The sequence below is a fragment of the Macaca thibetana genome, chromosome 14 (assembly GCF_024542745.1).
Source record: "Macaca thibetana thibetana isolate TM-01 chromosome 14, ASM2454274v1, whole genome shotgun sequence".
NCBI classification, from domain to species: Eukaryota; Metazoa; Chordata; class Mammalia; order Primates; family Cercopithecidae; genus Macaca; species Macaca thibetana.
This window is the reverse complement of record NC_065591.1, coordinates 124,737,120-124,761,602: the sequence shown is the minus strand read 5'-3', so window position 1 is coordinate 124,761,602 and position 24,483 is coordinate 124,737,120. Positions and strand designations below refer to the sequence as shown.

At 38.8% G+C, this 24,483-nt stretch overlaps 1 protein-coding gene and 1 non-coding gene across 4 annotated transcripts in view; both read left to right on the top strand.

Moving 5' to 3' along the window:
* OPCML (opioid binding protein/cell adhesion molecule like) overlaps positions 1–24,483 on the top strand; it is a 1,153,441-nt gene that overhangs the window by 87,548 nt on the left and 1,041,410 nt on the right. The gene's annotated exons all lie outside the window — the stretch shown is intronic.
* On the top strand, positions 17,435–17,536 carry LOC126936736 (small nucleolar RNA U13). The gene has a single exon (XR_007719553.1). It is a non-coding gene; the product is annotated as a small nucleolar RNA U13 (small nucleolar RNA).

Here is a 24,483-nt window from a genome sequence, read left to right as displayed (position 1 = left end):
AGTTTTAGTAATTCCACTTCATGCTCACTGGGGCTGCCTTCAGGCAAAAGTTCATGAAATATTGAAAATGTACCCAGCATCATCCCATTTCCTTCTTCTAAGTGTAAATTTCCCTCAGCATTTCCCTCCTTTTGTTTGTCTGCAGTACCTTCAGGTAGCAGTTTTTCTCTCCTTTAATTTTGTTGTGTGTATCCAGATTTTAGAGTTAGTATCTGTGCAAAGATTGATCGATTAGAAGCTACTCCTTCATTGCCAAAATAGAAAGCAGATTTTTAAAAATGGATTTCTCTCAGGAGGAAATTTTTACAATTATTTTTGAGTTCTAGTTTCCCTTTTCCCCCATTAGAGACACAAACACTCAATATAAACATGGGAGAAAATGTTATATAACATATGTTTTGATTACATAGATTGCAGATACATACAGGGTATGTTTAATGCATATATTTTATATATTTTATATATGCATTAATTATAGAGAACAGCATATTGATGTTACATACTTTTCAGAATATACACTATCTATTCAGTACTTCATTTTGTGATGAGGGCTGGCATACCAGACCTTTGATCTGAATGTTTTTTGCCACTGTCTGTGGAACCTTCCAATATCACATTGAGTTATCCAGGACAATGACGTCGCTCCAATATAACCACCACCTCTTTTCTTTGCCTGTGGTGTCTTCACTTCTCCTAAACGTTGTGTTCTCTCTTTCCTTTTACTTGTGGAAGTCACAGGGTACACAAGAATTGTGACCCACTCAGGCTAGTCTTCAGAGTTAGCAGAACATTTCTTTCTCTCTCTCTCTCTCGCTTGCTTGCTCTTTTTTTTTTTTTTTAATCCCCTTTTGTTTTCCTATTTTTTTTTTAGGCAGTCCCATTTTTTCTCAGAGATGTGATGCTATTCCCACTGAGTATTCCAAGATTTTTCCTGCCCAGTCTCCATAGTACATCCCGGAATTAAATTGGAAAGGTTGATTATAGCTTTTTTGCCCAGTGAGTCAATGTCAAAGCGAGAAATCTTAAAAAAAAAAAAAAATGGATTTGTACTGGTGTGTCATTGATTGCTGGCGAGAAGATCAACAAGTTTTTCAGTCACTCTAGTCTCTGGTTGTAGTATTTGGAGATACCTGAGAATAACTATTCTGAGAAAGTCACAATGATTTTGACTATACCTAAAAGTAAACCTAAATTAAAGAACTTAATCAATAGGTGTTTATTATCTCTCATCACTATATGTCCGGAGTAAGGAAACGGCAGAGTTGGTTAATTCACTATCATAATGATGTGAAGACTTTGTATGAGCTTCTCAGCAATTCTTCTGGCTTTTGTTCTTATGGTCACAAGGTAACTGCATCAACTCTTAGCATAAGACAACCGCCAGAGGCAGGAAAGTATAAGAAATGTGCCTGTGCTTATTTTTCATCAAATAGGAACACATTTTCCCTGGATTTCCCCATAAACAGCCTTTATAGCCTCACTGGCTAGAAGGGGGTCCCATGCTTTCTGAAAAACAATTCATGACAAAGAAGAATGGGATTACCATGATTAGCCTAGACCAGGTGTTGAATAGTGGTTGAATTGTGGCCCCCCTACAAAATGTAGGTTTACCTGGAGCCTCAGAATGTGAGACATTGTTTAGAAATAGCAACTCTGCAGATGTAATTAGTTAAGGATCTTGATATAAAATCATCTAGGATTTATAGCAAACCCCATTTCCAATGACAAGTGTTCTTATAGGATGAGGAGAGGACACCGAGAGGAAGGCCATGTGAAGATGAAGATAGAGACCGGAGTGATGCCGCTACAAGCCAAGGAATGTCAGGAGCCACCAGAACCTGAGGGAGGCAAGGAATAATTCTCTGGAGCCTTCAGAACTTTGATTGCAGACTTCTGGAGACCAGAAATTTGGGGAACAAATGTTTGTTCTATTAAGCCTCCTAATCTGTGGCGATTTGTCACAGCAACCCTAGGAAAGCACACTATGCAAGAGTTTGGCAAACTAAGGCCCACAGTCAAAGCCTGCTGTTGTTACCTGTTGATATAAATCCAGTTTTATTAAAACACAGTCACACCCATTCATTTACACATTGCCTTCAGCTGCTTTCCAAGACAATGGTAGAGTTCAGTAGTTGTTACAGAGACTTTATGTCCAGCAAAACTTAAAATACTTACTCTCTGTCCTTTTGCAGAAAAAAGCTTGGGGATCTTTGGCCCAGAGTAATAGTGGTTCAGCTGCTAGTGCTACAGAGAGGTACATCTTCTATGATCATGTCATTTCTCAACACCTGAACAAAGGGAAGTTCTTTTAGCAAAGAGGACAGGGAAATTTTTTACAGATAGGAAACCAAAATAATCATGAACATGTGAAGACTAAACATGGATTGTGCTTAATAATAAACTAATACTTGTTAATTATCCAAACTTGTAGTTTTAATCTAGAAAATTCACCAAATTTATAGGCTCTCAGGCGGCTTTTGTTATTATGTATTATTATTTGTCTGTGTGTGTTAATAGATTACAAATTTGGCAGTAGTGATAAACCACAATATTCATTGTGATCATGTTGATCTTGTGAATTGTGTATACAAAATATATGGTACAAACTTTCCTTTTTGTATTCCTGGATCTCTAGATGATGATATCCAAGACTTGGGGTTAAAAACGCTAGACATTTCTGGACCGGGTGAGGTGGCTCATGCCTGTAATTCCAACACTTTGGGACGCTGAGGCGGGTGGATCACCTGAGGTCTGGAGTTCAAGACCAGCCTGGCCAACATGGTGAAATCCCATCTGTACTAAAAATGCAATAATTAGCCAGGCCTAGTGGTGCACCTGTAATCCCAGCTACTTGGGAGGCTGAGGTAGGAGTATCACCTGAACCTGGGAGGTGGAGGATGCAGTGAGTCGAGATTGTGCCCTTGCACTGCATCTTGGGAGTGAGACTCTGTCTCAAAACCAAAAAAACAAAAAACACTAGATATTTCTACAGGAATAAAGAGTGGCACTGGGGCAAGGTTAGACATGTAGCTCATGGAATAGAATTGAATGTTCAGGTAAAAAATACCCAACATGTTATTTATGGTTAATTGAATTTTGACAAGGGTGCCAAGGTAATTTCGTGGGTAAAGGATAATGTTTTCAATGAATGATAATGGCACAACTGAATATCCACTTGTAAAATGATTAATTTTAAACACTGTCTTATATCATACACTAAAAACAATTAGAAATAGATTGTAGATTTCATTGTAAGTTAAAACTATAAAACTTCTAGAATACAACATAAAAGAAAATCTTTGTGATCCTCGGTTATGCAAAGAGTTCTTAGAAATGATAAAAAAACCATGATTCACAAAGGGAAAAATAGTACATTGCACTTTTTCAAAATTTAGAACTTTCAGGCTTCTAAAGACACCACTAAGAAAATGAAAAGCTAGCCACAGGCTGAGCGCCAGTATTTTAAATTACATAGCTAATAAAACACTTATACATAGAATATATAAAAATACTTATAACTCAACAGTAAGACAAAGAACTCAACTTAAAAATAAGCAAAAGATGTCCATTCTACCGAAAAGATACTTGGATTGTATGTTCCTCACCATACTGTTCACAATAGCAGAGACATGAAGTCAACCTAAGAGCCCCTCCGTGGTAGATTGGGTAAATAAAATGTGGTAGATATACTCCACGGAATACTATGCAGCTATGAAAAAGAATGAAATAATGTTCTTTGCAGCAACATGGATGCAGCTGGAAGCCATTAACCTAAGTGAGTCAGTGCAGGAACAGAAAGCTAAATATTACATGTTCTCACTTATAAGTGGGAGCTAAACATTAGGTACTCAGGGACATAAAGATGGCAACAATAGACAATGGGAAGTTATGGGGGGAGAAGGGAGAGAAGGAGGCCAGGGCTGAAAATGAACTATTGGGTACTGTGATCAGTACCTGGGTGATGGATCATTCATACCTCAAACCTCAGCATCATGCAATATACCAGGCAACAAGCCTGTGCATGTACTGCCTGAATCTAAAATAAAACTTGAAATTATTAAAAACAGAAGACCAAGGGACTTAAATAGGTATTTCTTCAAAGAACATATTCGAATGGCTAAGAAGCACATGTAAAGATGCTTAACATTATTATATATTAGGGAAATGCAGATTAAAACCACATTGAGATGCATTTTCAATTAAAAAAAAAAAGACAATAACAAGAGCTGACAAGGATATGAGGAGCATGGAACTCTCATACATTGCTATGGGAATGCAAAATGGTATGGGTACTTTAAAAATGAGTTTGGCAGTTTAATAAAAACATACACTTAATATATGGCACAGCAATTCTACTCCTAGGTATCTAAGAGACGTGAGAAGATATGTCTGTAAAGAGACTTATATGCAAAAGCTCGTATCAAAATTACTCATACTAAATAATTGGAAACAGTGCAAATGTTCATCATCTGGTGAATGAGTGAAGAAAATGTAGTAATCTATGCAATGTAATATTCAACAATACAAAGAAGCTACTGAAACATGCTTAAGCATGAATGAATCTTGAAAAATGTATGCTGTATAAAAAAGCCAGACACAAATGACAAAATGTTGTGTGATTCTACTTTTACGAAATGTCCAGAAAAGGCAAATCTATAGAGAAAAAGTAGCTTATGGTTGCCTGGGACTGCAGGATGAAAATGGAGAGTAACAACACACAAGAATGAGGAATCATTTTTAGATTTTGGAAAGGGTTCTAAAACTGGATTGTGGTAGTTGCACAAGTCTGTAATTTACTAAAGATCATTAGCAGCTGGGCCTGGTGGTGCACCTATAGTCCCAGCCACTTGGGAGGCCAAGGTGGGAGGATCCCTTGAGCCCAGCAGTTAGAAATTGCAATGAGCTATGACTACACCACCACACTACAGCCCAAGCAGCAGAGCAAGACCCTGTCTCTAAAAAGAATAAAATAAAATAAACTAGTTATATTACAGTGGGTAGGTTTATGGTATGTAAGTTATACCTCAACATGACTATTCAAAAATATATAGTAAGGGAATTTTTTAAAACTGCAAATACCTAACTTTTGTCCAACAGAAAACACGGATGCAAACTACAAAGGATATCACATGTATCCATTGCTATTTCAACTACAAAACTGATTACCAAAAGGCTAAAGGAGTTCTGTTTTTGTCAGAGAGATGCTTAAATCTCATCACCGCTGTGTAGTTCAGAGTGAATGTCTGAGCTTCCTGGTCTCCTACAGACCCAGTAAGCAGAATAAAAAGATGAGACTCTTATTAGCAGAATGAGCAGAATATACTTTTAAAGTTTTGCTTTATTTCTTTTATCTTTATACTATCCCAGTGAGGTGGGTGGAACAGATCTTTTTGACCCCCTTTTAGATCATAAAATCACAGACACATCACTAAGGGACAGTCACATCTGACTTTTTAAACAGTCTTGGCAGCCCCCGTCCCTTCTCTCCTCAGCCCCGTCTTCTCATCCTCCCAATCAACTTTATATCTCCCACCAACACTGCATGTAAATTCCTGCTTGTTTCTCACTTTTCCTTTTCTCCTCAGAGGAAGAATAGTAAGGCTATAATCCTCGAACCAATCTTTGCTTAAAATCTGCTCTGGAGTGCATAGAAAGCTAGTTCAAGGACAACTTAGCCAGTGGGGAAATTACATTTTCTGCAATTTATGTTATTATTTTGTGAGTTTCTCTCCTTTTCCCAAGTTGGATCCAACTGCAGTTAAATTTTACCACATTCTCCAGATGATGAGTGATGATAGAATCCAGTTGCAAGGTGTAGAAACAGCAACAACAGCAGCAGCATTTGCTAACTGTTGGGTAAATGCTAGACGGTCCAGGAAACAGTTTGCCTGGATTATCTCCTTTCCTCCCCACTCCAGTCTATGAGGTAGGTGCCATTATTACCTGCACTTACAGATGAGAAAATTGGTCTGGGATTATGTTTAGCCAAAAAGTGGCAGAGAGCAGGTCCGCCTGAGTTTAAGCTTATGGCATAAGCTCATGTCGACAGCCCCTTTACACAAAACTGACTTCTTGTCATTTAACCCAAACCCGTGTGGAGAGAGGAAATTGGTCTGTGGTCTCTTGGTGACTTTTCATACCTGAAACTGTGTAGATGGGGTATGGTCTCCATCCACCATCCAGGATCACCATGGACATAGCTGCATGCAAAACAAACAAACAAAAACTCAAAGTTAGAAAAAAGAAAAAGGAAAACGACATGGTTTTTCAATATCATGATGAAGTGTTCTTAGGCAACTTGAGGTTTATCTATTTCTCTAGGGATGCAATTGTTTCACTTAGTATTTATTATTGATTAGGATATTTTGTTACCCTGTAAGTGTAAATATCAACTTTTATATGACTAATATCAACGTAAATTATTCTTGTCCAAAGCGAGAAAAGATAACCCTAGAAATTAGTTTTTCGTTCTGTAGGACATTAACCAGTTTTATATTTGATTTAGCAACCTTCTTGTAACATTTTTTCAGACCTATATATATAACTAACTCAGTCTCTCAAATCGTCTTTGAACTAGTTTTACTCTTCTTTCGGTTCTTTCATTAATAAGTTAAATATATCTTTGACATGGGCTCACTTAATATTTGTATAAAAGACATGTTTAACATTTTGAAAATTATACTCTAATAGCTTTAAGCTTGTTGAGAGTAGGAGACTAACTTTTTTTTTCTGTGTCACCAAATGGCTACCTTGTTTCTCTCAGAACATTAAGCAGTTCATTCTCTACATCCTCCTCTGCTTGAACATGCTTAGAGCTAGTAGGAAGAAGGCTGCAGCCTACTTTTCTGCTCCTCGCTGCTGCTTCTACTTGAGGTGTGGGGAAGCATTTAGAAAAGGCCGTGTCTCCCGTGTTCTCAGAGGTTTCCAGTGCAAATAGAGGGGAAAGCCAGTATCTCATGCTGTAATCCTTCTGATCTTCCGAGTCTCAGGCTCAATAACAGCATATTAATAAGACACCCAAGGCGCCCTTTCTATTTAGTTTTTTTTTTTTTTTTTTTTGTAGAGACAGAGTCTATGTTGCCCAGATTGGTCTTGAACTCTTGGCCTCAAGCGACTCTCCCAAATGCTGGGATTACAGGTGTGAGCCAAGGTACCCTGTCCCCAAAGCCCTGTTTCTAAACGTAGGGTGTGTGCTGTGGATGTCAACACTGACTTTTATACAGGTAGCTCAACAGCTAGGACACAGACTCAGCCACCTCGAATTCCTCCTTCTGACAAAAGAAGCTCTGCACACACAACACTTAACATACTTCAGAGCTAAATGATCCCGTTTCAAAATATTGGTGCCTGGAGGAAATAATAGGTGTTAACTGCAGCAATGAAGGGGTGAAGTAACCTGGTTACTAATGTACAATGGGGCCTATTATTTTCAGCCAGGATGAAGTGTTGTGAGTCTGATTAACTGTAATGAGCAATGCTGTGCATGTTTCAACAAGGAAAAAGAGAATAGGAGCCTGAAGTTATTTCTGCCAAAGCTATCTCTGCATCTGTTAGTGGAATCACTTCAGGATCAGCCTTGTGTTAAGGATGCAGTTTGATGTTGGTAAAATGAGAAGGAATCTGAAAGCTCCAGGCTGAATCGCCAGCAGATCTCAGTGAAATGACTTGGCATGATACATAAAAAACACCCAGTGTGGAACCTAGCACTTTCCTAAAACAGAAAGGTGCTGTGAAGCTTTTGTATAAAAGATGGGTTGGGGCTCTTTAAGCACCCTGAATCTTTAGAGTGGTTGATCACATTTATTTCCCAGATGGGTGTCCTGCACGTCCGTGTGAAGAGACCACCAAACAGGCTTTGTGTGAGCAATAAAGCTTTTAAATCACCTGGGTGCAGGCGGGCTGAGTCCGAAAACAGAGTCAGTGAAGGGAGATAAGGGTGGGGCCGTTTTATAGGATTTGGGTAGGTAAAGGAAAATTACAGTCAAAGGGGGGTGGTTCTCTGGCGGGCAGGAGTGGGGGTCACAAGGTGCTCAGTGGGGGAGCTTTTTGAGCCAGGATGAGCCAGGAAAAGGAATTTCAAAGATCATATCATCGCTTAAGGCAAGGACCGGCCATTTTCACTTCTTTTGTGGTGGAATGTCATCGGTTAAGGCGGGGCAGGGCATTTGCACTTCTTTTGTGATTCTTCAGTTACTTCAGGCCATCTGGGCATATGCGTACAAGTCACAGGGGATGTGATGGCTTGGCTTGGGTTCAGAGGCCTGATAATGGGCATCCCTGCCATGACCCTGCATTGCTGTGATGGTATGCAACTATTGCAATAATGTGCTGTCTAATGTTCTTGTTTAAATTGTGTTTTCTGTGGGTTCAGTTTTCATTTCATCACTTTTATTTTTTATCTTTTATTATTGTTTTCATTTCACAAATATTACATGAATATCTTCTTGTAAAAGACTCAAAGAATAGCTATTGCTATTAAGTATCATGTTTAAGGCCATAGTTTCCCATTCTCTGCTTTCCAACCAAACACACTTCTATTCCTTTGTCAAGCAGGAACCACTGGTAATAGTGAAAACAGCTTGCTGTGTGTCTTCCTAGTCTCTTCTAAATGATTACACATAAACTCAAGCTTTTTTCTTCTTACCTTCTTCCCTCAGAAAAAAAAGACATGCACACACGCGCACACACACACACACACAGGTTTAAATATGTTTGCTTTTGCAATATTTTTTCAGGGAACAGTTGGTCACCATGTTTTGCAACTGTTCCGTATCAATTCATATTAGTTTAGTAAGAATGGACCTACTTCCTTTTTATTAAAGATTGAATGCTGTTTTATTGCGTGGGTTTTCCCCAAATTGTTTCACTAGAAGCCTATTTACTGATATGTATGTTGATTCTGAGATTCCACTCTTGCAAATAATGGTGCCATAAGCATTCTTTTGTAAATACCTTTTGCATGTGTTAACTGTTTCTTAATGGTTATTTTCCTGGAAGCGGAATTCTTGGGTCAAGTAGTGTGCTTTAAACGGTTTTTAAAGAGTCTACCATATTGCACTAAAAAGACTATCAATTTATAATGCCTCCAAGAATATCTGAGAATAAAAAGTTTTTCTCACCCTTACTAACACTGAATATTAGCGACCTTTTTAAAAGACTTGTGCCAATTTGATAACTGAAAAAACAAAAACAATGAGAGCATGACAGGGTAGTGAACTGGTTTAGGACCTAGTCAAATTCAGTTTAAACCCAAGCTCCACTGCAACTAGCTGAGTATCTGTGGGCAAGTTATTTTGGTTCTCCAGACAACCTCTCCTTTCTTTGCCGTTGGAAAACTACTCACTATAAAGCTTGGTTGTAAAGCTTCAAAATTAGCACAAGTAAACCCTAAAACAGTGGCTGGCCAGGAGCAAGCACTCAATAAACCTGAGGTATTATTATTAGTATTTTACTGATTTTAGTAGAGCTACATACATTTTTATGTATTTATTGAACACTTGAAATTTGTATTTGAATTACATTTTAACATAATTTGTGCTCTGGTGAGTTCTTTAACAATTAAAAAAATAATTTGGGAGTTCTTTATACACATATATATGATATAGAACTTTTATTTGTATGTTGAAAATATCTTTCAAAGACATTTGCGTGTTTTTTAACGTTGCCTACACATTTTTATTTTTAAGTTACGGAAGTTTAAAATTCTTCTCTCATCAAATCTGTCCACTTTCTCCACTGTGACTTATTCTTTCAAAGTCTACTTAGGAAAACTTCCCCAAACAAGACTTTTAAAACAAACAAACAAAAACACAACAATAATCATAAAGGGCTGTTTATTATTATTTAACTCTAATCCTTTTGAAATTGTAAAATGTATAGTTTGCATATAGTGTGAGATAGAAGATCTATGTAGTTTAGTTTTCTATGAAACAATTGTATAAATAGTATATCCTGTCTATATTTACTTGAAAATTACATCCTATACCTTAACAAAAATAAATACCCATGAATCCATGGATCTATTTCTTAATTCTTAAGTTCTATTCCATGTATTTCCTTTTCGTATCAATAGTCCAATTGTTTTTATTACAATAGTTTTTTTTTTTTTCATGTGATAGTAAAACTGATAGAGCAATTGCCTACCATTTTTTTCTTTTTCAAAATTTTCATGTCATTCTTGGGCTTTTTTTCCTTCTCCAAATGCACTTTACTCTGTGTGTGTTTGTAACAGAAAGAGAGGCATAGATCTGGATTTATTTTTAATTACAAATTCTAGTTTATAATTTGTGCTAACACATAATAATTGACTTTTATGGATGAGAATGTGTCTGTCACCTTACAGAACTTTCTTATTTTAACAGTTTCTTATTCTAATAATTTACCTGTAAAACCCTCAAATTCTTTTACATGTAGGCAATCATACCGCAGAAAATTACAACAATTTTCTGTTTCTTTGTGATATTTATATTATTTATATATTGACTTTGACATTTTTATTGGCTAAGCCTGTAGTGTAATGTAGAAAGTGGTCTTTGTTTTCTCTTGCTCCAAGCTCTAATAGAAATCATATATATATACACACACACACACACACATATATATATACACACACATAATTGCTGTAGGTTTCTGTGTGTTTTTTTTTCCCCCTGAGAGGGAGTTTCACTCCTGTTGCCAGGCTGGAGTGCAATGGTATGATCTTGGCTCATTGCAACCTCCACCTCCCAGGTTCAAGAGATTTTCCTGCCTCAGCTTCCCAATTAGCTGGGATTATAGGCACCTGCCACCATGCCCAGCTAATTTTTGCATTTGTAGTAGAGACAAGGTTTCACCCTGTTGGTCAGGCTGGTCTCGAACTCCTGACCTCAGTTGATCCACCCACCTTGGCCTTCCAAAGCGCTGGGATTACAGGCGTGAGCCACCACACCTGGCCAAATGTTGACAATATTTCTTTATTTTTATTTATTTATTTATTATTATTATTATTATTTGAGATGGAGTTTTGCTCTTGTTGCCCAGGCTGGAGTTCAATGGCACGATCTTGGCTCGCTGCAACCTGCACCTCCTGGGTTCAAGCAATTCTTCTGCCTCAGCCTCCCAAGTAGCTGGGATTACAGGCATGCATCACCATGCCTGGCTAGTTTTTGTATTTTTCGTAGAGACGGGGTTTCGCCGTGTTAGTCAGGCTGGTCTCGAACTCCTGACCTCAGTTAATCCACCCGCCTTGGCCTCCCAAAGCTGGGATTACAGGTGTGAGCCACCACGCCCTGCCTGGATTCTGCTTAAAGCTTTTATAAAATTAAAGACATTCCATCTATTTCTAGCTGGCCAAAAATTTGTTGGTTTACTCAGGAATAGTCATTAAATTTTATCAAATGCTTTTCAACTTTTATTAAGATTATTACATTGGATTTCTCTTTTAATCTATTATCATATCTAGTTACAGTAATGGCGTTCCTGATGTTAAGCCATTTTGGTATTCCTGAATTAAATGTGTCATGATATAATATTCTTTTAATTCGTAGCTGGATTTGACTTGCTCATTTTATTTAGGAATCTTAGAGAAAGAATGTAAAGGTAAACTGAGGCTGGAGCCGAACCAGGAAGGAAGACAGGAAGGAAGACATGGCAAATGGCAGTGAGAATAGCCTTTTATTAGGGCTTGCAGGCGAGGTTCCTCCGCCCAAAGGCGGGAGATGAGGAAGTCGCGCTGAGGGAGGAGGGTAGGGGCTTCTTATAGCCCGAGAGGGAGGGAAGCTGGTTGTGCAAAGAGGGCCTGGGGGGTCTTGAAACCCAGGAGTTGAGGAAGGGTCACGAGGAAGGGGTCTTTGGAAACTGTCAACCGAAACTGCTGTTTACGAACTTGTGGGATGCAGGTGAGCTGCAGGTCACGGGGGAGTGTGGCTGCCCAGCGGGAACCTCTGACGCGTGTAAGTCTGCGGGTGTGTACGAGGGTGAGGGGAGTCTAACAAAAGGCCTGCTAGGCAGGGTAACGCCGCCATGTTGGGTCTGGATTCCCGCCTAACAAAAAGTGCTCCTTTCGTTTCTTCTTTGTAGTTTGGTTTTGGTGTAAGACTTAGGTTGGGCCCGGCGCGGTGCCTCCCGCCTGCAATCCCAGCACTTTGGGAGGCTGAGGTGGGCGGATCACGAGGTCAGGAGATGGAGACCATCTCCGTCAACGCGGTAAAACCCCTCTCTACTAAAAATACAAAAAATTACCCGGGCGAGGTGGCGGCGCCTGTAGTCCCAGCTCCTCGGGAGGCTGAGGTGGGAGAATGGCGTGAACCCGGGAGGCGGAGCTTGCAGTGAGCCCAGATCGCGCCACTGCACTCCAGCCTGGGCCACAGAGCAAGACTCCGTCTCAAAAAAAAAAAGAAAAGAAAAGAAAAGAAAAAAAAAAAAAGAGTTAGGTTGGCCTCATAAACATTTCCTATTCCCTGCAACAGATGGAATTTTTCTTGTAAACTCGTCTAGGTGTGGCATGGTGGAGTTTTGTTTGTTCGTTTTTATTTTTGTTTGCTTGAGGTTGGCTTAAAAAAAAAAAAAATCTTTTACTTTCCGGACACCAACGGGGAGCCCAGTGCTTCAACTCAGTTGTGACACTATTTGGGGCTAGCATAGAACCTGCAGGTTAAGGGCTCAGTCCCACAAGACTGCCCCGCTTCAGGTGCCAATCACAAGTCCCAGGTTTCCACCATACTTCTGACCAACCTGCCACAAATCGGGGTTCCTGCGACTCTTTTCTCAGGTTCCATAATTTGTTAGAAAGGCCCACAGACCTCAGGAAATTTATTTATTTATTATTAGCAGCTGATTGTACAGAATAGAACTCAGGAACAAGTAAATGGAAGGAGTTAGAAGAGCAAGGCATGGGGTGCGGTGTGTGGGGGCATGGAGCCTCCCTCCCTCTCCGGGTGCACCCCCTCCCAGCCCCTTGATGTGTTCACCCACCTGGAAGCACTCTGAACCTGTTAATACTTAAGGGCTTTCATGAAGGTTTCATTACATAGGCCTGATTTATTAAATCGTTGACCATTGGGGATCAACTTCATCTCCAGCTGTTTTCCCCTCCCCAGAGGTCAGGATGGGGGCTTAAAGTTGCAAGGGGCTTATGATGCTTTGGCCTTCCCGGCAAGCAGCCCCCTTCTGAAGTGACCTAGGGCCCTCAAAGAGTCACCTCACAAGAACCAAAGGCATACTCATCACTCCTATCAGAAACTACAGGGAATAAGGTGCAAGGATCAAATATCTATTTCTTACTGCGTCATACCTAGTATTCATTTTTCCATCCTTTGTTATTCCCTCTGTGTCTTTTAATTTCAGGGGCCCTCTTGTACTCCACATGTAACTGCATTTTATTTTTCAGAGTTTAAAATGAACTTTTTTGTGTGATTGCCAATATACTTGAACTTTACTGGGTTTGTTTGTTTGTTTTTTCGTTATTTGTTTGGATCTTGCCTGTGGCTGAATTGATTTTATATTTTGTTCCATTATATTCCCTCCCTTGTGATTTGAAATTTATATATCTTTTTCTATTCTTCTAGTGGTTACACTTATATTTTTAACAATTTTAACAATTCTGTCGACAGCTATAATATCTATATCTTCCTCTTACATAAGAATAAAAAATTTAGTATTCTTACACTTCTCACCACTCTCTCTGGCAAACTCCATGGTTGAGAACATCTGGGATTTTAGTTCCAGATGGTTATTTTATACATTTTTAAAACCTCAAGCATCAACAGTTATTTAAACTTGACTATAACTTTTAGTGTTTTGTTTGATTACTACTCTTTCTTGTATCTTTTTACTTGGTTTTGTTTTTTATTTTATGGGATTTTCCTTATATATTTTTTTCCCTGAAGTATTTATGGATGGCAAAATTTCCAAGTCTTTGCAGGTTCAAAAATCTTCATTTTGTCCTCATACTTGAATGCAAGTTTGCCAGGGTATGGAGTATGGGTTTAAAATAACAATCTCGGATCATTTTCTGGTAGCATTTAGTTTTGCTGTTAAAAAATAAGATGTAAATTTAATCTCTATGTTATTGTAAGTAATCTGTTATTTTGTCTCTGGAAATTTTTTAAATGTTTCTTTATGTATGGTGTTCTGACATTTTACCATAATGTTGAAAGTTGTGAACCTTTTAAAACTCATTTTGGCATGAGGTAGATCCTTTCAATCTGAAGACCCATGTATTTATTCAGCTCTAAGTAAATTTCTTCAAATATTTTTAATCTTTTTTTCTGCTCATTTTTCTTTTTCAGACCCCCTCTATATCTCTTAATTTTCTGTTCATATTTTCTATTTCTTTCTTATTTATGATTTTTTAGAGAAACCCTTAGTTTGATCTTCTAGCTGTTACTCTTCATCTACAGCCATCCTGATGTTTTAATATTTAGACCATTATCACTTACCATTGTTTTACTTTGAAGATCATTCTTAATTTCAAGATATAGTTGTTTCTGTTTAAAGATTTAGCATTTTTCTAGAATAACTCTAAGGACGTTAATATAGCTTAAGGTCTTTGTCTCTTCTTTGCTCTAATGAATGCTGCTTTATTAAAAAGCGTGTTTTCCTTCAAATGGAGAATAAGATTTGATTATCTGTGTTTCCTTTTGTTTTTTTGCCAAACTTCCCTCTCCTCCTGGCCTGGGTCTGTTTACCTGCCGGTGTTCTGGTTCGTGTGGCAGTGGAAGGAGGCTCATACTGTGTTGCTGGGTCTGCCCCCCATGGAGGTGAAAGGAGCTGGGCACATTCCTCAGCCCCGGGCTCAAAACTCCCTGAGCCTAGCCCAAACCCATCCCATCCTCCCATCCCACCACCATATATCTCTCAAACTCCCTGAGCTCAGTACAAACACCACCTGGAAAGTCTCCGATAAGGAGACAGCCGTTCAAGGTTACTGAAAGCGCAGGAGCCAAAAGAATTTCTTTGTTCCCCTACAACTTTCGGGCTATAAAAAGCAAACGCTCGCATTGTTCGGGGCCCTCTTGTATACTGTGTAAAGGAGGGACCAAGTTCGAACTTGTAGTAAAGATCCTTGCCGCTTGGCTTTGACTCCCTTTGGGGAACAAACAGTCTGGGCATAACAGAGGGACCCATGGTCACCATTTGTGGTGCCTCTTTGGGCCAGTGCCCACACACAAACTGCTTTTCAGTGCTACAAATACCACAGGCTTGACTTGGTCAAGTGAAGGAGTGGGGTAGTGGTGGAGGGGCTACGTATGAGGGTTCTCCAGAGGGACAGAATGAATAGGATACATGTATACATGAAAGGGAGTTTATTAGGGAGAATTGGCTCACACGATTTTACACGAGGAAGTCCCACCAAGTTAGGCCATCTGCAAGCTGGGGGAGAAGCTGGTAGTGGCTCAGTCCAAGTCTAAAGGCCTCAAAACAAGGGAAGCCGACAGTACAGCCCCCTGACTGGAGCCTAAGTCCTTAGGGCCCCAGGGAGGCCACTGGTGCAAGTTCCAGAGTCCAAAGGCTGAAGAGCCTGGAGTCCGATGTCCAAAGGCAGGAGGAGAGGAAACAAGAGTGCCCACCTGGGAAGAGAGTGAGCCAGAAGACGCGGCAAACTTCTCCTCCCCCTTCTTCCTCCTGCCCTGCTCCAGCGGTGCTGGCAGCTGACTAGAGAATGTCCACCCACATTGAGGGGGATCTTTCTGTTCCGGTTCACTGACTCAAATGTCAGTCTCCTCACAGACAGACCCAGAAACAATGCTTCACTAGCCATCTAGGCGTTCTCCATCTAGTCAAGCTGACACCAAACATCAACCGCCACAGACTAGCAGCCTCAGAGACACCAGCATGTACCCATACTGCCCGCTATATTCCCTGTTAACCCCTGCTCACACTCCTTGGCTTTCTCATCCCACAAGCCCTCTCTTGCATGCATTTTGGACTCTTGTTTTATCTGTTGTCCCTTTTTGTCCCCACAACTTTGATACTATTTGCTTTCTATTGTTTAGACAATCATCAACATTTTTCATCCACTGGCACAGCTCTTACTTCTTTGTCAGTGCTCTTGTGAGCTGCACTCTGACCCCCAACGTGGGTTTCTTATCACTTCATGGGGTTTGAGATGGGCTAAAGGTAAACCCATGTGGCTCAGGCTTACTTTCTTAGTCAAGCCTTAGCTTCATCTGTTTAAGATAGTTTACATCTAAGGAACAGGGGCTTAGATTTTCTAACTCTTTGTGGGTAAAGGGTCTTTCATGTATCTCTCATTGACATTCACTGACTGACGCTGTCCCGGCTGAGTAGCAGTATGGCATATGAGACTGCATGCAATCTAGATCCTTCTCCTATGCAAGCAGGCCCAGTTGGTGTGCACTTTGAAAAATGCCTCATAATGTAAAAAGAGCCATGGGTAGAAGGTGATAAAGTGACTAAATTTTCCATTAGGCAAGGTGTGGGAAACTATTTCATAGATAAGGTGACTGTTGAATGGTTTAATCAAGGATGACTCAAAGTTTGCAGTCAGAGAATTTGGGTGGATATCAGGAGTAAGAAGGCATTGCAAGGTTCGCAGGCAAGAGGGGAGAGGTGAGCGAGGTTGCAGAGGTTTTGAAGTGCATGACATGCTTAACAAATATTAAGTGATCCATTCTGGTTATCCTGCATTTAAAGGGGAAGGGAGGAGTCGTTTGGCTGAGGTGTGAGAGGTCTCTGAAGGAAATGTGTACCAGGCCTTAATTGTCTTCTGTGGGATTTCTCTATGAAAGGACCTGCAATTTCCCAAGTGCACATGATGCTGAAACATTTACACTGCGGACTGCAACACATCTTGACTCCCCAGGAGGAGCCAAAAAGGTGATAGCCAAGAAGGTGGAGGAAATAGCTTCTGCCCGCCATCTCATCTCAGCCTCTATTGATTTTTTTTTTTTTTTTTTGAGACGGAGTCTGGCTCTGTCGCCCAGGCTGGAGTGCAGTGGCACATTCTCGGCTCACTGCAAGCTCCGCCTCCCGGGTTCACGCCATTCTCCTGCCTCAGCCTCCCGAGTAGCTGGGACTACAGGCGCCCACAACCGCGACCGGCTAATTTTTTGTATTTTTAGTAGAGACGGGGTTTCACCGTGGTCTCGATCTCCTGACCTTGTGATCCGCCCGCCTCGGCCTCCCAAAGTGCTGGGATTACAGGCGTGAGCCACCGCGCCTGGCTCTATTGATATTATTGGGTTATTGATAATGGCTTCCGTCTGTGGCAGGCAGAACAAGCTCCACCCTTTTGTGTGTCTATTTCATGACAGCATTCAGCTTGGCTGACACATAACATGTTACAATCTGGGTCCTGATCATTAGGCAACATCATCAGTTAACAACAAATAAATGTTGGTTTACCGTCAGAGAAATAAGATGTCATATAAATTAGATAGGTGTGCTAAAAACTCAAACAATCATTAGGCTTAAATGAAAAGAAATGAAGCAGGCGCTTCTGTGGTTCATAAGTGTGATGGCTGGGCTCACACGCATGTGTGAGATGTGCCACCCTTGAACCTTCTTATGACGTCGGCACATTACCCATCTGATGTGAAAACAACAACAACAACAACAACAACAAAAATGAAGCCATGAGTGTGTATAAATGAACCAAAATAGAACAGCATTCCATCATACCTCTGAGTCCTAAGGACTGAAAGGTTTAGAGTTATGCAGTTATGCAGGGGTTTTCACATAAAGTATTACCCTTGCTCCTCAGAAGAACCATGCAAGTTCGGTTCTATTATTATCCTCACTTTACAGCTTGAAGAAACTGACAATTTTAGTAACTATTCAAGGTCACACAGCTAGTAAGCAGTGGAACTGGGCCATAAACCCATATTTCCCTAATTGTACGCTCTTTCGTTTTTGCAAGTAGTCCTTGATACAGGACATAGTACATCCTGGCACTCACAAATGTGAATGTGGAAACTTGAATGTGGGATGCTGGACTCTGAGATCACATTTGTGAGCTTGTCAGCCCAGAACCTCCAGATCCTGAGAAAATTTTAAGTGAAAGATGAGCGGAGTGAAACTGTTAACTCATGCAATATGTGGATTTTGACTAAAGTCACAATAGGGGAATTCTATCAATATAAAAGCCTTGGGATGAGGGGACTGATCGCGAAAGATGGCCACACAGTTCCTTACCTGTTGCCTCACTATATTCCATCTTTCATTTTGCCAAGTCAAAAATACACCAAATGGAGGAACCAAAACTTGACAGTCTTTTTGCATTCATTTATGTAACAGTCAGCTCCTAGGTTTTTGTTATTATTTTTCTTCTTTTTTTTTTGAAAGTGACAATATAAGTAATGTAGTATTTTGTTGTTGTTCTTGTTGCAGTAGGTATGTTAGCATTTTTTTTTTTTTTTTAAATTTGAGAATGAACAATTTACTGCTAGTTTTAAAACTCATCTACTATGCAATCCTCAACTGGGTATTTTGTGACTGCACTTTGTGCATATGTTTGTATGTGGTTGCATGTAGAGGGTGTGTTTGAGAATGCACCTGTGTATTTTGGAAATCATTATTTATAGCTCTTAATTAAAAAATTTTAAAGGAACTATATAAGCTCAGTTCTTTGTTTTCAAATGTGAACAGCTGAAATTAGATCCCTCTTACACCTTTGCCAGAGAAAAACTGTGCGATATGCATAATGTGCTCTTGTCCCCTCTAGAGAGGTGGGGCTAGAGTGGAAATGGCTAATCCTCTTCACGGGGGATGAATTGGAAATTGAGTTTTGCAAACGAAGTCAGAGATAATTTCCCATCTTCATTATTTATGTAAATCAGTTACTGTATTTTAATTATCCACTGCTTGTATAGTCCACATAAAATGCCTTTCCTTTTATTTAAACTGCAAATAATTGCCAGTAGAATTATTCATTGGAAATTGGAATCCACTTTTTTGATCTCTGGAAAGACTATTAATAATGAATGAGGATGTTATTTATTTGTTACAATTCCACACATGGAAACTGAAGAGAGACTCTGTATACCTCACTTATCTCCTCTGACAACACCTAAGTAAACTCACCCCAGGAGAAATGCCAAAATGTGGAAAAGCAACGTAAAGATAAGAACAGCTTTCTTTTTTTTCTTCTTTCAACAAATGAAATGCCTACTCATTTCAACAAATGTGGGCCTACTACGGGAAAAGCACTGTTAGGTGAAGTCAGGGAGAAAGTTAAGCTAGACATGAATTTTACCTTTCAGGACGTAATAAACATTCATAAAATCCTTGACATTTGCAAGCGATATACCCTGAGACCTTCACCAATCCCCATATTCATGAATCTTACTATAGCATATAATTTGCTACATAAAATGCAATAAAATATAACTGAAAAATATAAGTGACCCCTTTGGACCCTTAATGATTCTATAAATACAGAACTCAAGTAATTTATAAAGCTATTAAAATAAATCTCGCCATTAACATAAACTCTATACTAGGCCATCTCTCACTTGAACAATTTTTGCACTATCCAGAGAACTTGCTAAAATAGCTTCATAAATTGCTTTTTCCAGTTTCCGTACAGAATGTATGGTGGACCTTTCATGTCTGAACTACTGCAGAATCTGAATCTTTGCTTTTAAATATTATTTTAAAAAATATATATTAAATAATATAATGTATATTATATTGAATATATATTAAATATATATGTGTGTGTATATATATGTGTATATGTATACATAAAATTTTTTTTCTGGCCAAAGTCATCACTTGATTGGATCTACTTATTTTTCTCTTCTTTTATATTAGCAACGGTAGAAGCCAATTTTCTTATTAGGAACTTTTTTCCCCTTCCCATTGGAAGAACCAAAGTTTGACCACCTTTTTAGCGTATGTATGGGCTACGCAGATAAACTTGGTAATGGGTTCCCTGGGCCTTCCCAGCTACTCTTACAAACTATAGAAGTCACTTCTGAACTTCAGCCATGGAGTATCGAATGCAAATTTGGGTCTCACAAAAATTAAAATATAATATCCATGATGAAATCTGAAGCCTTTGTAAACAGTCAAAGCACTAACTTCTATAACTACAAATGAGCAAGGTCTGATATACTTAAATATTCACTACGAGGGAGAAAGTGACAGATACTCAAAGGAAAGATACAGGTAAACTTAGCTTCAGAAGCTGCAGGGGAGATTGAGGAAGACTACAGGCAGGAGGCAGCATTTTTCTGGACTTTGAGGATAGGTAAGACTCGGAAATGTGTCACAGACATAGACATCATAGACATTTTGAGTAGAGGAAACAGAATGAGCAAAGGCGTGAGTGAGGAGGCCGGGAGCTTTCATGAGCAAAGTGAATAGTGTAATCCCATCTAACTATAAAGGTAATTTCTCCTCAGTGTAAAAATACAAAAACATGCTTTCCTCTTTCTGGAAATATGGTAAGGTGAGGCATACACAGAAATAATCCCAGTGTATTTAGAAATACTGTGAAAAATATATTTAAAGTATTTTTAAATGCATAGTGATCTGGCAAGAAAGCAAGGGAAAGTTCAAGAAACACAAAGCAACAAAACAGTATTACTTCAGAAAGGTAAGGTAAGGTGAAGCCAATTCTGCACTAGGACAGTTTCTGATCCCTCATTCCCTAGAGTGCAAATTTGAGGGATTGGGTGTGGATATGAGATAAAGCCTGGGACTTGGTAAAACAGCCAGAGTCCATCCTGGAGCCACAGACCGTAAAGGCAAGATCCTGAGGTAGGTTAAGGGGGAACATGGGCCTTGCAGAAGAAGAGAGTGGGACTACTTGCTTGGGTTGAAGATGTCTCTGGATGGAGGGGAAAGACAGGCTTCTTGGAATCCTTAACTGAAGACTGCTCTCCCATGAGTGTTAATTCACAACTCCTATGTGGCTCCCATAAGTTGTAAGCTTGGACATAGGTTATTGGTAAGACTTTAAATCCTTGGGGAAAACAATGCAAATCTTCACCAAGGGCATGCACTTTAATTGCAGGCATTGCTTACATTTCCACGAATTTTTAAAACATGTAGCTGATCACGTATATGAGGAAACAGACCACCATGAAGAAAAGTCAGTGCTCATAGTATAGTGTAGAAAAGGAACTTTGAAAACTACAGATGGGGTAATGTTTCAAAAGCAGAATATAAAATATGTATATATAGGTATGCGCAAATAAATAAAAATGGCTGTCAGAATATAATTTAGGAATAAGAAAACATTAAAATCCACCAGTAATATTTTTAAGTAACCAAGTAAAACTTCTTAGAAATATGAAGCATAATAAATGAGAGTAAAATTTCAATAGATGGATACGAAACAGATTAGTTTCAGCTGTCCAAAGAATTCATGACTGGAAGATAATCTTAACAAAATAAATACCAAAAATCTAGAATAGAGATTCATAAACTTCCTTGGTTCATGTCACCATTCATGTGTTAGTGCCTCAATAATTTTTTTATAGTACCCCTAGAGCAAAAGAAATACCCGACATTTCTTTTATCAAGTAGTTAGGCTCAAACAACTTAGTTTTAGTATTTTGCATAGTATACAATGAATAGCTATGTCTCTCTCAAAAATGAAACATTCCCACAGTGTCCCTGTGAATTCACTCTGGTTTCCCAGTATTCCTCGACCTATAGTTTGAGAACCATGGATGTAAAATAAAGAAACAAAAAACAGAAAATGTCAAAGACAACTTAAAGAGACTCCCATGTAGGTCTAACATACGTCTAATTGAAGTTCCAGAAGAAGAAAGGGAAAAGACATGGCAAGATAATTTTCCAGATTTAACACAAAATTCATAGATTCAGAAAGAACAACAAATTACAAGCAGAATAAATTTTAAAAACTGGGCGTGGTGGCTCGTGCCTATAATCCCAGCTACTTGGGAGGCTAAGGCAGGAGGATCACTTGAGCCCAGAAGTTTGAGGCTGCGATGAGCTTTGATCACACTACTGTACTCCAGCCTGGAGTAAGACCCCATTAACATAGTAAGTCCCCATTTCTAAAAAAATGTTTTTTTGTTTTAAATAGATACAATAAAATACATATCTATACATGCTTTACCAAAACTCTAGAACAGCAAAAATAGAATGACATTAAAAGTAAAGACAGATTAAGAACTGATTTCTTTTGTTTCCTTTCCAAATTTATTTTAAGTTCAGAGTACATGTGCAGGTTTGTTACATGGATAAATTGCGTGTTGTGGTGGTTTGGTGTTCATATTATTTTGCATTCAGGTAATAAGCATAGTACCCTACAGGTGGTTTTTCAATCCTCACCCTCCTCTCACACACCACCCTCAAGTAGGCCCTGGTGTCTGCTGTTCCCTTCTTTATGTCCATGAGTACTCAATATTCATGGACATAAAGAAGTGAAAACATGTAGTATTTGCTTCTCTGATAACTGATTTCTTAATAGTAGTAATGATTCCTCTTATCCAGAGAGAACCATAAGTATTTTGATATATTTTCTTCCAATTTTTTACCTGTATATGTCAAATGAAATAGACACTTTTGAAAAAAGTAATATGCAAAACCATATATACTGTATGAATCTCAATTTATTTTATATATATATATATTTGTTTTTTTTTTTTTAATTGAGATTCGGGAGGGTGTGGTGGTTCACACCTGTAATCCCAGCACTTTAGGAGGCTGAGGTGGGCAGATCAGCTGAGGTGGGGAGTTTGAGACCAGCCTGACCAACATGGAGAAACCCTGTGTCTACCAAAAATACAAAATTAGCTGGGCATGGTGGCACATACCTGTAATCCCAGCTACTCAGGAGGCTGATGGAGGAGAATTGCTTGAACCCAGGAGGCGGAGGTTGCGGTGAGCTGAGATTGCGCCATTGCACTCCAGCCTGGGCAACAAGAGCAAAACTCCGTGTCAAAAACAAACAAACAACCAACATTGAGATTCATACAATACACATGGTATTTCTTTTATTAAGTAGTTAGGCTCAAATGACTTAATAGTAATATTTTGTATGATATAAAACAAATAGCTGTGTCTCTCTCAAAAGACATATATATATAAATTGAGATTCATACAATACATATGGTTTTGCATCTTTTCTCAATTGACACAATGTGACTATTTTATTTACCTATTCAACAAATGATTGTCAAATGACGTTTAGGATTTAGCGAATGATTTTAAATAAATAAGATTTAATTGTATGTCAAGATACTATACTGAATACTTTATAAATATTAATTTATTTAATGTTAAGAACTGCATGAGACAGTTATTCTTATTTCGCAATGAAGATACTCAGATTTGTTAATTTTAAGCATCAGATGTGGCACTTGATAAATGTTCTTTTGCCTATGTGTTTATATTATATTCTTAATATAAATTTTTAGAAATGAAATTAATGTTCGAAACCCATGTACTTCTAAAGTTACTAATAAAACCAATCTGCTTTCTGGTAAGATTTCACCTAATTAAAACTGTGACCACACCCTCAACCAGACTTTGCCAATGTTGAATATAAGAACTAATTTTAGAGGTTGACAACTTCTGATAATATTTTAAGAAGGTTAAAAAATTTACCTCATTTTATCGTGATTGTATTGTGATTGTAACTTCTACATTTACAAGTATGTTTGAATGTTTCTCACATCTAGGCAGTGGTAGTGCTTCTTGTCTGTGATATTTGCTGAATTTTCCCTTGGTATTTCAGCATTTTTCTCTAAATGCATCGGACAGTAGTATTGTATAATATTTGTGTCATGTATTCTTCAAACATGTATGACTTTTATTTTAAGGTTTCCTGGCATTTTTTCAATCAAATGACTTGTACGTGTATATATTTTTTTCTTTTCTGTTGTGCTTAGATTATCCATTCCCATCCCAAGGTTAGATAGTTATTCACCTATATTGTCTGTAAGTGCTTTAATATTTTATTATTTTACATTTAACTCTTTAGGCCATCTGGAATGTTCTTTGCCATATGTACTAATGTGAAGATTTATTTTAGTTTTGTTTTCCAAATGTTTAACCTTGCCTGTAGTGCCAACTTCTTCCCTTTTTGTTTCCCTTTAAAGCAATGCTCTTAGTAGTCTCAGCTGACAGACTTCAATTTCTTTCTTCTTTTTTAAAACCCATTGTAGTTTTTAGATCCCACCTCTCCACCAAAACACCTCTTATCTAGTCACCAATGACTTCCCCATTGTTATCTCCACTGGCCAGTTTTCAGTCTTGATGGGATTTGATCTGTCAGCAGTATTGGCACAGCTTAACCACTGTCTCTTCCAGAAACAGACTCATCACCACAACCTCCTACCTCACTGGCAATTCTCTCCTCTCCTCGGCACAATCCTGCCTCTAGTGCTGTCAGGCCCTAGGCCTCTGCCCATGAGCTTTTCTCTCTATGCTCACTCCCACCCCGATTCCATCCAGACTCACTGCTCCTGATAAAATCTATATATTATGACTCCAGGCTTTATGACTGTAGTCTGTGTCTCTCCCCTGAACTCTAGAGTATATATTAATACAATAGCCTTC